Below are 13,593 nucleotides of genomic sequence, written 5' to 3'. Positions count from 1 at the left end.
CACACACACACACACACACACACACACACACACACACACACACACACCTTCCAGAAAGTTGAGAACAGCTGAAACAGAAAAGAAGACTCTGGCTCTAAATAATCAGTCCACTCGTGGACTAAGAGAGAACCCAATGTATTCTTTCTCTATTTACAGCTTTTGATTGGTGGGAGGTGGGGGGTGGTGAGAACCCTTTAGGTTATTTCAACACCAAGCAAGAAGGCCAGAACACCCTACCACCCTCAGCTCAGAGCATGGATGCTGTTGACTGGGCAGAGAAGCATTTCCCCTGAAATCAAGGTTGGGTGCCCAGACCTCAGGGCTCCCCGCCTCCCCTGGTTTCGCCCTGGGACCACTTCACTGACTTCCTGTTTTCTTCTCAGGGCCCAGTGCAGCTGCAGGAGACCTAAGGGTAAGGTTGGGACGGGGAGTGAGTTTGGACTATTCTCTGAATGGAGGGAAAATCCAGAGAAAGGACAGCAGGCTTTCTTGTGAGAATTGGGCTCTACTGGCTTTTCCTGCCCCAGGCATCGAGCCCTCTGCTCCATGGGAATGAGAGCAAAACTTCCCCGCCCCGCCCCATGGGGTCTGCAGAGGGCTCTGGGGGGACAAACTCTGAGGGCATTGAACAGCTTTATGTTTCACGCGTACGATCACAGAGAAGTGGTTCTTCTAACAGTTATAAGTCACCTCCGTTCATAATCGAAGGATGCTTTAATTTAAGAAGAAATCTTGAGTGTGTTAAGCCAATGTTCCTTAAACAGTGTTTCTTTTTCCTCTCTGAAATGGGCAGGTGCTTTACCTACAAGCTTTGTTTCCAGTGGCTTTAGAGAGGTGATGAAGTTACACATGGTCTTCGAGAAAGTTAAAATAACAATAGTTTCATCTGTGTGCTGGAAAGTTCCTTCTCCTCTGTTTTCTCCCTTGGGCTTCACTGTAGCCCTGTGAAGTAAGGATTGTTCAGCTCCTTTTCCTGTGAGCAAACAGAGGCTCGAGAGGGTACATGACTTGCAAGGACACACAGTGATTTGGGTGGACAGCTAGGGACCACTAGGCTGGGACCTGGTTTCAGAGTTTTCCAGGAGTTCAGCCTTCCTCGAACCACTCCCTTGGCTCTGGCTTCCTGAGGGTCCCTAATTCTGCTTCTCTTGGCTGTGCGGCGGTGTCTGAAGGAGTTAACACTGAAAGCAGCAGATGTCAGCTTTGTCAAGATGAGCATCGAGGTCCTGCATTTAGCCAAAGACAAATATTGACTCATGACACTCCCAGAAAGTTCATCTCCTCTAGCAAATGAAGACTTCCTCCACCCACAACAGTGAAGCCAGGCCGCCCCGTCCCACGCCCCCTCCCCTGCTCCTGCCCGGGTGCAGGTCTACAAGCCACCAGTTATTAAGCATGGTCCTTACTTCCAACCCTTACAGCAGTCCTGGGAGGTAGGTGGTTTTGCATACATTTTACAAAGGAGGACACTGAGACCCGGAGTGCTCATATCACATTTGCCTAAGATCCCACAGGGATGAGTAATGCGGCTGGGATCCAAGTCTAGATTCGTCTGACTGCAAAGTGGGTTCCCATGAAATTTTGCACCACCCTCCCAAACCAGGTCCCATCTGAGTGTCTTCCTCATCTCAGGCTTGGTCCTCGTCCCATCTGCACTCGGGGCTGCACCCAGGTTTTTCTGGCCTGTGGGCCTTGAGTTAAATCTGAGTTGAGATCCTGGCTCTGCCTTCTAAGAGTAGGATGCTTGTGGGCACGTCTCGCAGCCTCTCTGAGCCTCAGTGTCTGCGTTCAACAATTACCTGCCTTGGGGGGTTATTTTGAAGATTCAGCAGGTATTTGGCCTCAGATGTGGCATGTAGTAGGTGGCCAAGAAGCAGCTGCTGTTACTAGTTTGTTGGCTGCTTACTTTCAGGGAGTGGAGAGGGGTGTTGTGACCCTCCTCCTGCTGACCTTGGACAGTCCCTGCTCGCTCATCACTTCCCTCCCCTGCTCTGAAGCTTATCTGCTCTCTACTGTGTGCCTGATAATCGCCAGACTCTTCCACAGCAACTCACAGTGCCACAGGCTGAGGCCCCAGTCTCCCTTTCAGGGTCCCCTCCTGCTGCTCAGCTTCGTGCACCTGCTCGGGCTGACTTGACCCTCTCTCTGTGCCCTGGTGCCCTGCCCTCACCCACCTCCATGCTGTTTCTCTCCTATCCTCCAGGCTTTCCCCATCCATGGACGCTTTGATTCCAGCTTGGATGTAGGTCCCTACTCCTGGGCTAAGATTCTTGAGCACCTTCTTTGCAAGAAGAAAATGTTCACTTATTTGGCACATGAAGCCAAGCCACAGGCATTGACCTTGACCCTGGCAACATTGAGGTAACTAGCTGGTTCAGGTGCTCACTGTCTGGGGCTGTGTGTATGTGTGTTGTGGGTGGGGGGAGACAAAGTAAAGAGTGCATTAGGTATTCGTGTCCTTGTCTGATTTCTCATGGTATTTAAGACTGTTAGCATCTTGAGAGCAGGGGAGTGGCAGTTACGGTGGGCCTACTGTTCTGAGCTCAAGAGTTACCAGCATCTTGGTTGAATTGATTGATCTGAATAGATGTGGTCCAAAGGTAAGCTCACAGCTTTGCCATATCCAGACCAGCAGTGGTCAGGGAGGTGGGGGTAGGGTGGATGGGAGGGACGGTGGGGAGCCCAGGTGCAGCTCTCTCCCTTCCCCCACACCCCTCCTTTCCCCTCCATCCTCCTAGGTCACATTCGTTGATTGGGTCAACATGCAGCAGTTGACAACTTTTTTGCTGTCTTGCCAGTGGGCTGTAGGGAGGAAAGCTCACAGGGTTTAGGGCCAGACATTCCCCGGGCAGGTTACATGACTTCCCCAGCCTCACGTGCCTCTTCTATAAAGTGTTACAACAGTAGACTCGATATTCATGAGGGTGTTCTGTTGAGATCTTTGAGAATTCTCTTTTTTTTAAAAAAAGATATTTATTTATTTAGAGAGAGAGAGTGGGGTGGGGTGCGGCACAAAGAGAGGGAGAGGGAGAGGGAGAGAATCTCAAGCAGACTTGGCGCTGAGTGTGGAGCCCGACCCGGGGCTCGATCCCACCACCCTGAGATCATTCCCTGAGCTGAAATCAAGAGTTGGATGCTCAACTGGCTGAGCCACCCAGGTGCCCCAAGAGATCTTTGAGAATTCTTAATCAGCATCCTCTTCATCATTGTGACCAAGTTCTCGTTTATTGACAACATCCCTAAGGTGAGGCATTCATTCTCATCTGACAGTTAAGGGACTGAAGCATATGCTACCAGAGCACAAAATTTCTCCCACATATGCAGTGATGCATAATTGAACAATTTAAACAATTTCTGCCTCTTACTGATTTCATGAATATAGGGCTATAGGCATTTATAAATCTTACCAGAAATTCATCATGGAGTATAAACTTTCCTTCACATGGACTAGCAGCCTTATTTCTTTGGGAACTGTAGTTCACAAGGAGTTACTTATATCACCTTCTAGTGCATGGAGGGCACAGAGCCCACCCCCCTGTGCCCTGGGTCATGGCCTGGGGATGAGCTCTCTCACATACTAAGGGACTGGCTCTGGCCAGCTTTCTGTGCACATACTTCATATTTGCTCATGAGCAAAATCAGCTTGTTTTATGTTTAGGACCTTTGGGGTTGTTCTCCAATAGTTACAATTTCAAATGTTGACTCTGTAAATGCCAAAGGTCCACTGTAATAACAGCAACCATCCAGGGCTGCTGAAAGATCCAATTCACCATATCAAGTATCTAGCATCCTAAGTGTGCACTGGGCTTTGAACCCAACACTATTGATTTCCTTATAACTGAAATCATTTGCTTCTGGGGTTGGGTGGGCACACCTGTGGCCGAGAGAGTCACAGGCCAAACAAGATGGCCACTGGAATACAGGCTTTAAGAACATGGTCTTTCGGGCGCCTGGGTGGCTCAGTTGGTTAAGCGACTGCCTTCGGCTCAGGTCATGATCCTGGAGTCCTGGGATCGAGTCCTCCTGGGATTGAGTCCTGCATCGGGCTCCCTGCTCGGCAGGGAGTCTGCTTCTCCCTCTGACCCTCCTCCCTCTCGTGCTCTCTGTCTCTCATTCTCTCTCTCTCTCTCAAATAAATAAATAAAATCTTTAAAAAAAAAAAAAAGAACATGGTCTTTCGATTCAGACAGTGCTGGATTCCAGTTTTGGCCCTTCCATTTACTAGTCAAAGCCCTTCAACCCCTTTAAAATTCAGCTTCCTTCTCTGGGAGATGGAAGTGATAACCATGCCAACCTCAGAGGCTGGCAGTTAGGGTTGAATGAACTCTTCTGTGTTCAGGTTTAGTACAGCACCTGGCACATAGGAAACCCCCAGGAGGAGCCACAGTGACTTCACTCTCCCTCTCTCTCTCTCTGCAGGGATACCTACCCAATAGGCGCTTCGTGTTCATTGATGATTTCGGTTCAAGTCTGAAATCATTGCTCTATTTAAAAATTAACCACCTTTCCCCCACCCAACATACATATTATAAGCCCTGGCAGTGGGCCCCAGTCCGATACTGAGTGCCACTTGTATACCTTGTGCCTAGCAGTGCTGAAGCAGCAGAATGGGTGTTGGTGAACTCTATCCCCATAGAGCCCTACCCAACTGGAAGAATAAGACTCGACTCCTTCCACAGCACCTGGAGGAGCCTATAGGACAACATTCACTTAGGTCAGGAGTGCGGTGGAGCCCCACACAGGAGGAGGGCTCCGTCCTGGAGAGTCTAGGAAGCTTCCTCTGTGGAAATGGGCCGGGAATGGGTATGCCCTGGGATCCCTGAAATGAAGGGAGGGAATGACGAGTAGGGAGGGTTGAGGGTGTGATGAACTAATGAATGCTGAAATCTGTGGATCTGGCCCCTGAAGAATAATATCCAAGCCTTCCACTGGTCAGCATGCTCCATTAAGCACCAGCTAGGTGCAGATATAAAGTGGTTTTTGTGTATGGGTGGTGGGGAGGGAAGCGAATGTAGAAAACTTCAGAAAACCAGCCCTTGTCCTCTAGGGAGAAGGACCATTCCTCTAGGAGTGCAAGTCGAGTGCGAGCCCTTGTCTGGGACTGCCCCGAATGGAGCACACCCCTGCGCCCACAAGATTAATCTTCAGTCACATTGCTGCCTGTGTCATCTGGTGACCGAAGTCAGGATCACAGCTGAGGGGAGAGAAAGGTGAAAGACGCACATTGAGGCAAGGGCAGTTAGCACTCTCTCTGGTAGTCCTGACTCCCCCTGACCTCATAACAGATGTGAATTATTCACATCTCCCCTTGGAGCGGGTGGCCCAGAAGTGACAACAGTTTGGCCCAAAATTCTCAAAGACCTGGACTGAGGCCAAGGCCCTGCCACCTCCTCAGGAACTCTGGGCCGTGAAGGGGCAACAGACTCCCGCGTAGTGGAGGAGCCTGTGATAAGTAAGGACTTCAAGTGCTTGAGGCCATGTTGTTGACCCACCACCCATGTTCATCCTCGGCTGAGCCAACATGGCTCCCTCCCACTTCACATTCTTCAATGACTCTATTGTTTATTGGTCTAGAGCAATTAGATCAGAATCTACCGAGGACAGTATTGGGCATCTATATTTTTAGATGCTTCCTAGGTGATGTTAAGGCCCAGGTAATATAGAGAAATACCGAGTGCCCCGGTGGTTCCTTTCACCTACACTGACCTTTATGGCTATGGGACTAGGGGTAGGGTGCTCCTCTGAGGACAGCCTCGATCAAACCCCTTCTCCTCTACATTCTCTTCCCTTTTCTCTTTGTATGGTGGCCCAGCTGGCCTTGGGCTGGACCCAGGAAAGAGATCAATTTGCTCAGGTGAGCAAGGTAAACAGTCGCCACTTTGGTGGCCTTAAGGAGTGGCAGCTTACGTCAGTGACTTTGACCTTTGGGAAATAATCAAGAACTCTGGCCTGACATCCTCCTGTCCAGTCAGGTAAAAATCAAGGTGGAAGGGGAGAACAAATAGTCCTTGGCACAATCTCTGGCCCAGGAATTCCTGGAGAAAATTATGTTTAAGACAACATTAGCCGACATCCTTGTTCTCATTAAAGACACAGTTCAACTGGTTCTGACGAAAGATGTAGGTCATCAGACCCTCATTATCAGGATTTAAGAGAAAATTCTTAATCTGTGGTCTTTCAGTAGAACTCTTTCCCTCCTGTGTTGTCATTTGGTCCTCCTCTGCGCTTCAGCGAGAATCCTGGACCCCCTAGTTACTCTGCTGGGCTGTAACAGGTCTGCTCTTCAGTCCTGGAGGTGGGGAGGGGGTGTCTTTCTGATGTAACTGCCGCCTGCTTCAGCTGCTGAGCCCTGAGAGGATGGGTGGGGCACCTGTATCTGTTTGATCTGCTGTAAATAAAATTCTGGTTTTATATTGCTGTGCTCCTGAGCTTTACACACTTGGGGGCCAGATGCTTCCAGATAAGAATGCCTCAATTCTGCCTAGTTAGGGGCAGTTGTGGGTAGTTTTTTTAAGCACCCTACATATCTAGCCAACCAGTGAAACCTGTTTTTCAGGAGGCCAGCTGAGATCAGAAAGGTATGATTTTAACTGGGGGTAAGTTTCGGGCCATACAAACCAGAATTCCTTGCCCAGGGTCTCCAGAGACCCACCAGACGCTTGGAGTATTTCAAAAAGCCAGAGAGCAGAAGCACATTTATTTAAAAAAAAAAAAACACAACAAAAAAACCCCTGTATAGACCAAGGAAATTATCCAGTTTCTTTTACCATGCTGGAATTTTACCAGCTGATTGTGATAAAAATGACAGTCTCACGCTGATCAGAATCTCTTATTGGCAGCAGTATCTCTGTTCATTTGATAACAAATAAGAACTCAAATTCTTAATTAAATTTGGCTGATAGCATCTTTTAAAACCTGGCAATCATAGCAGGAGGAAACAAATACAAGACAATACAAATACAAATGTCTGGCTTTGACTACATTAAGGGGAGCTCCTGTTACTTCCCTGTGCTAGGGAAGTGCTGACGTGAGGAGAGATCTGTGTGGATGATGGAAGAATCTATTGCTGAGAATTCTGCTGATGTTCCTAGATAGTAGAAATAAAAATTCAGGAAGTCTCTACTAAGAAGCTCTGTTGGGGTAATGCTAGCTGCACTTGGTATTTTTGCTCACTTTTCATAGTCCACTGGTCTTACCGAGATGCAGGGTGTGTATGTGCGTGCATGTGCACTTCCTGGAAAATGTAATCCCTGGCTGGGCTGCCACTTTCAGCCACAACTCTGTAATGGCAGAAGGATCACAGTTTTGGTGGGGCAGCCAGCCATCCTTGACATGAGAAACAGGAAGGGGAATCATTATGAGATTAAGTGGCAGCCCAGCCAGCACAAGTTAAGAAAGGGGAGCCCATTGGGGCACCTGGGTGGCTCAGTCGGTTAAGTGTCTGCCTTCGGCTCAGGTCATGATCCCGGGGTCCTGGGATCGAGCCCCACATCGGGCTCCCTGCTCGGCAGGAAGCCTGCTTCTCCCTCTCCCGCTCCCCCTGCTTGTGTTCCCTCTCTCGCTGTCTTTCTCTCTGTCAAATAAATAAATAAAATCTTTAAAAAAAAAAAAAAAAAAAAAGAAAGGGGAGCCCATCAAGGTGAAGGCTTCTGGAAGCCAGGACAAGTGGACTGCTTCTCAGAGGCAGTGTGGTTCACTAAGGTACCCTCTGGGGGCAGTAGGGATTCAGGGTCTCTAGGGACAGAAAATTTAGGTTCTAAGGTACAGAGGAGGATGAGGTTTGCACACTGAGGGGTTAAGGAGATGGTGATAGGGCAGAGTAAAGATGTGTTGCCAGAAGGTCCAAGATGGTGACCAGCCATGGCAGTTGAAAGCAGCCAGGCTCTTAGGAGCCCTTTGAAGGGCCCTGAGTAAACAGATACATGTTGGATCACACGAGCAGTTTGGGGGGTTAGACTCATCTAGTTTGACCATTGGCAATGATATCTTGAGCAAATGCCTTAAACTCTTGGAGCTTCCTTTTTGTTTATAAAAGAGGATTCGTTATAGCCCACCCCATAGGGTGCTGGTAAGAATTCAGTTTGGTAACATTTCTAAATTGCTAGCACCCGGGAAGGAGCTTAGTAGATGGCTCATGGCCTTTTCCACCTGGATTGTTGCAATAACCTTTTGAAAAGTCTTCCTTTTTTTTTTTTTTTTCTTTTTTACTTCCTGCCCCCTGCTATGTACAGCTCTTGATTCTCGGCACAGTAGCCAGAATGATCCCTTTCAAACCTAAGTCAGCCGAGCCTTCTTCGGGGTGAAAGCTAGACTCCTACACCAGCCAAAGGCCCTACGTGATCTGGCTCCCAACGCTTCTTGGCCTCATCGTCTGCCACCCTTCTCTTCACCTGCTCTGTTCCTGGCCTCCATGCTGTTCTTGAAACAGGTCAGGACAGCCCCTGCCCAGGGATTTTGCTGTTCCATCCACCTGGAATTGCCTTCTTGCAGAAATCTGCATGACCCCTCTTGCACCTCCCTCTAGTCTTTGCTCAAATGCCTTTTTCTCAGTGGAGCTTTCAGACCATCCAATTTAACACTGATCTGCTCCCTGCCCTCATACACCCTGCTGTCCCTATTCCATCTTCCCTGCTTTAATTTTCCGCATGGCAGTTATCCACTTGCAAAGCATCACATACATATTTATTTTGTTTTACTCTTCCACTGTTGCCCTCACTGGAAGGCAAGTTCTGGGGGGGGTGTGGGATTTCTGGCTGATTTCTGCACGGCCATATCTCCGGTTGGATCGCAGTAGGCAATAAGCGTTGGAAGCATGAATGAGCCTCTCTCTCTCTAAGTATTTGTGCGTGTTGTTCTCACGGACTCTGGGACTGCTGCAAAGCGGAGGAGCTCAGGCCTCTCTGCTCATGTCCCTTACCCTGAACTCCCCTAGACAACCAGGACTTAGTCCCTCCTACATATAAAAAACTCGGGAGAACCATTAAACTTGAAACCACGGAATCTCAACAAGCCTTGAAATCTAACACTCCGTTTACAGGAAACACAGAGCAGAGAGGAGTAAGTTAAACAATACCATAAGGAGGTCCTCCACCAGATTCAGTACTAGGCACATTCCATGGGTCAGACGACTTCGTTTCTTCCACAAATATATGTCCTAAAAAAAGGAAAATAAGGGTGTGGGGAACTACTATAAATTAAAAGAGAGTTGAGAGTGGTATATCATCCACACAAAATGTTTGGATCCTCATTTAAGGAATTTAGTGTAAATTTTGGGAGAACTGGTAAAAATTGGAATGTGGATTGGGTATTAATGGCACTGTGGTTCCATATATATCCTCATGTATTTTTTAGCAGAACCCAGGGTGTGTGTGGCATATTATAGAGAATTAAGCTCCATAGAAAATTATTTGAGGGCCTCTGGTCCCGCGTCTCCCAAGGATGGCACATAGCTAATACCATCCTGGATGCCATCGAGGTAAGTTCATTTATGACATAAATGGATGTCGTAGGACATTAGGGCTTCATTTTCTCATGGAACGCCAATGGAGAAGAGCTGGTGATGGAGACAGATTCGAGGGCTGACATTTGCTTTTTTTAATTACACCAGAGAAGGAAGAGGGGGAGGGGAACACATCAAGTTGGCAAGTTGTTGGTACTCTTTGGAGCTGGGTTCTGAAATCAAGTTCATTGTGTTACTTCCTGTACCCATTTGTATGTGTAAAAACTGCTATCATATAAACATCATTCTTTTTTAAATATTAAGAGGAGGTGAAACAGTCCCACTTCCTGAGGAGGAGGGAGGCCCATTTTCTGTTCTCTCAGCTTCTCTGTTGGGTGTGGGCTGAAGGAAAAAGGGGTGGGCCTATTGCTTGCGAGGCGTGCAGTGCTTGTTCAACCCTCCTTATAGGCTCTTCTGCTCTTCTTTCTTGGCTCAACTCTGACTGGTGGAGTGGAGTGCACAGTGATTCACAGTGTGGTAAGACTGCAAGATACGGGCTGGGGCTGGGGCTCTGAGTGCTTGTACTGGGCAGTGGGCATCATCCAGAGAGGAAGCTGTTGGGGTGCGAAGTGCCTCCTTTCAGTCAGATACCTGTCAAATGGGAAGGCAAATATTTCTACAAATATACAACCGTGGAAGGCATGAGGTTGAAGACAGTAGCAAATGGCCTGTGATTTCCCTTTGCCGTGGCTCTGTTCATCCTGAGTCCAGAGCTCTCCTTACCCATTTGGAGTGGCTGGCCCTGGTCAGAAACCACAGAGCAGCTGCACCATCTGTGGTGGGGACTCAGTACCCCCCACCGAGTTCTGTTCTCATGCTTTCCGAAAACCTCAGGGAAATGTACTCAGGCCTTCCTTCTCCATCAGTGCCTGCCTGGCTGGGAAAAGATCTAATCTCTGTTAAGAGACAGTTTTTGCAGCCCGGGTCTGGAACAGGTTGGGGCAAGCAGGAATGAAAGCCCCTTTATCTTCAGGGCTTTGATCTGGGCTGGATTTCTCTCTCTCCCACCATTAGCTCCGAGGCTGGGCTTGCCCTCAGGTAAACACTGGCAAACACAGCTACCCGGACACTGTGAAATCTCTCCTGGCTTCCTTTCACTCTCTCTGCAGATTGATTAACTACAAGTTGGTTTCCTGTTGCTTACCATGTTTCTAACTTGAGCAAAATTGTGTGTCAGAAATATTTTGACGTAACTATTAATTTTTTGACCTATGTTGGCTCCCGCTGATAGAACTCAGGAGCTAAGGGCTGGGAGCGAGTCAGCAGCCTGGATCACCTCTCTGGGGACTGTGGAAGTGGCTGATAGCAGAATCTGCCTCAGGCACTCGTTGCTGCAGGAATTAAATGAGCTTTGCCAAATTACAGGAGCTTTACCGTATGGAAAGCACTTAGCACACGGTAAAAGCTCACTAATTATTAGCTGCAACAAAGTGATAAAGTCTATCATTAAATTGTCACCACAACCCTGCAGGGGCAAATTTTAAAGTATTATTATCCATCCTTTACAGATGAAGACACCAGGCTTATAGAAGTTGACGAACTGGCCTATCCTCCTCTAATGGACAGATAGAAAAGCCAGAATTTGAATCTGGGGTTTTGAGATGACAGAGCGTGAACTCTTTCTCCAAAGCCAGGGCTTCGCAAACTGTCCGTGAAGAATCAGGTTTTCCCCCCACAACCTGTCACACATCAGTAGTTCCTAAAATACAATGAAAAGGATTTATTGGAATAGTGAAATGAAGGACATTTAAAATACAAGCCTTATTTTTCAAGTGATCGTTAGATTCAATAGGCATAAAATTACTCTTTCAAATTAGTATATTTTCTTTTTTTTTTTTTGAAGATTTTATTTATTTATTTATTGGAGAGCGAGCGAGAGAGAAACAGCATGAGAGGGGAGAGGGTCAGAGGGAGAAGCAGGCTCCCCGCTGAGCCAGGAGCCCGATGCGGGGCTCGAACCCAGGACCCCGGGACCATGACCTGAGCCGAAGGCAGACGCTTAACGACTGAGCCACCCAGGCGCCCCTCTTTCAAATTAGTATAAAAGAGGATTACATTTGATATCTGTCCTCTTCTCATCCCGGATCTTGAGAAAGCTTTCTCAAACTAGCTCCAAACTGCAGATCTCGCTTTGAGGAATGGTGGCCCCTGTTTCCCAGAGCGTGGTGTGCAGGGGGGACCACTTACATCAGCGTCACTTGGGTGCTTGCTAAATGCCCATCTCTGAGCCCCGTCCCCGACTGCTTGGGTCAGAACGACTGCGGGAGAATTCAGGAACCTGCAGTTCAACAAGTCACTCGATAATCGCGATGTGCTCACAGTCTGACCACCAACGCTCTGTGCAATGCTGCTTCCGCTCACGGATAATAGATGTTAGAGAGATGGTCAAGTGAGTGCAGTGTTTTAGTCTACACCCGCATTCCCAGCCGGCTTTTTTTGTTGTTGCTGTTTTTAAATTCTTTTTTTTTTTTTAAAGATTTTATTTATTTGACAGAGGGAGATACAGCGAGAGAGGGAACACAAGCAGGGGGAGTGGGAGAGGGAGAAGCAGGCTTCCTGCTGAGCAGGGAGCCCGATGCGGGGCTCGATCCCAGGACCCTGGGATCATGACCTGAGCCGAAGGCAGACGCTTAACGACTGAGCCACCCAGGCGCCCTGGTTTTAAATTCTTAAGAAGGTTCTTTCCATAGAAACTCATGGACAGAACCTGCTTTCTCAACTCATTTCAGTACCTGTCGGCAAACATGTACTGAGTGCAAACGACAGGCTGGGTGGAAGGAAGCAGGCCACAGGGTAATCACAACCAGTAAACGAGTGTCAATAGAACAGAGGATAGAATCTAGGGTCACTTCAGTGCACAGAGATGGGGGAGATGAGGAGGAATGAGCAATGGAGACTACTGAGGGATGACCAGTAAGGCGGAGAAAAACCAGGAGAGTGAGTGTGGGTTTTGGAAGCCAGAAGGAGGAAATGACCAACTTGGTAAAATACTGCTGATGAGCTGAACAAGGTGAAGACCAAGAACTGACCATTTATTTAGCAACACGGGAGTCATGAAGGTCTTTGGTGACCATGGACAAGAGCAGTTTTCTAGAGATGGGGGAGGCTTGTTGGGGTGCATTCAAGTGCGAATGGGAAGAGGGAAATCCGAAACACTGACTGCACACAGTTCTTTCAAGGAGTTTTACTGCAAAGGAAAGAAAGCAGGAGCTGGGAGGTAAGATGAGGTCAAGAAGTTGCGCAGGAGGGACAGGGAAATGAAAGTTATTTAGAACTCGTGCCATGGCTAAATCTGTGACTGTTGTAAAGTCCTATATCTTTTGCAGCAAATTCCTTCAGCAAAACAGAAAAATTGTCTCCTATACTTTCTTTTCAAGCTCTTTCAAATTCTGCCCACTCCCAAATGATATTGTCCAAAAAGAGTCTGCAAATCACTCTTTATTCCTTACATAGCTTAATTTGAACATGTTTTTTTATATGACATTGCATTTTTTCATATTTGCTTCATCTATGTTTTGGCCAAAGTGTTCTAAAGTAGATTTCATCTCTAACCACTTCACCTGCATGGGACTTAAAAAAAAAAAACCCCAAAACCAACATAATCAGATTATGTAATCATAATAAAATAAGACTTATTGTTATACCTAACAAAATTAATAATGATTTCTTAGTATAATATAATACCAAATCTATATGCAAATATCCCCATTTATCCCCAGTGGTGTTTTGTTCAAATCAAGGTTCAAGCAAAGTCTGCACATTGCATGTGATATTTTTGTCTTTGAAGCCATTTGTTTTTCCTGCCCATTGACCTGTTGATGAAACTAGATCAGTTGTTCTGTAGAACGCCCTGCTTTCTGGATTTGTCTCATAACTTCTCTGTGGTGTCCTGTAACTTGTTCTTCTTTCTCCTGTGTTTTCTAAAAACTGGGATTACACGTAAAGGCTTAATTATATACAGATTAAACATTTCAGGTGAGACTTTTTCAGAGGTGGTGCTGTATGCTTCATGTCACTGCATGTACATGTCACTGCATGTCAGAAGGCACGTACTGGTTAGGTGTCCCACGCTTAGTGATGCTAAGACTGATCAG

General features: G+C 47.3%; 1 protein-coding gene across 7 annotated transcripts in view; it reads left to right on the top strand.

Moving 5' to 3' along the window:
* The window catches only part of ST6GAL1 (ST6 beta-galactoside alpha-2,6-sialyltransferase 1), a 118,231-nt gene that overhangs the window by 66,417 nt on the left and 38,221 nt on the right, over positions 1 to 13,593 (top strand). The window contains exon 1 of one of the 7 annotated variants that reach the window (XM_021692415.1): positions 2,300 to 2,361. The exons of 3 other annotated variants lie outside the window; for them this stretch is intronic. The gene's annotated coding sequence lies outside the window, so the exon portion shown is untranslated. Of the gene's footprint in view, positions 1 to 2,299; positions 2,362 to 9,897; positions 9,977 to 13,593 lie in introns of those variants that run through there. 3 more of the 7 variants (XM_021692414.1, XM_021692417.1, XM_021692419.1) reach the window with 3 other exon arrangements.

This window comes from Neomonachus schauinslandi, chromosome 1, assembly GCF_002201575.2.
Source record: "Neomonachus schauinslandi chromosome 1, ASM220157v2, whole genome shotgun sequence".
NCBI lineage: Eukaryota > Metazoa > Chordata > Mammalia > Carnivora > Phocidae > Neomonachus > Neomonachus schauinslandi.
The sequence above is the reverse complement of the archived record's forward strand: the minus strand, read 5'-3'. Positions and strand labels throughout refer to the sequence as shown.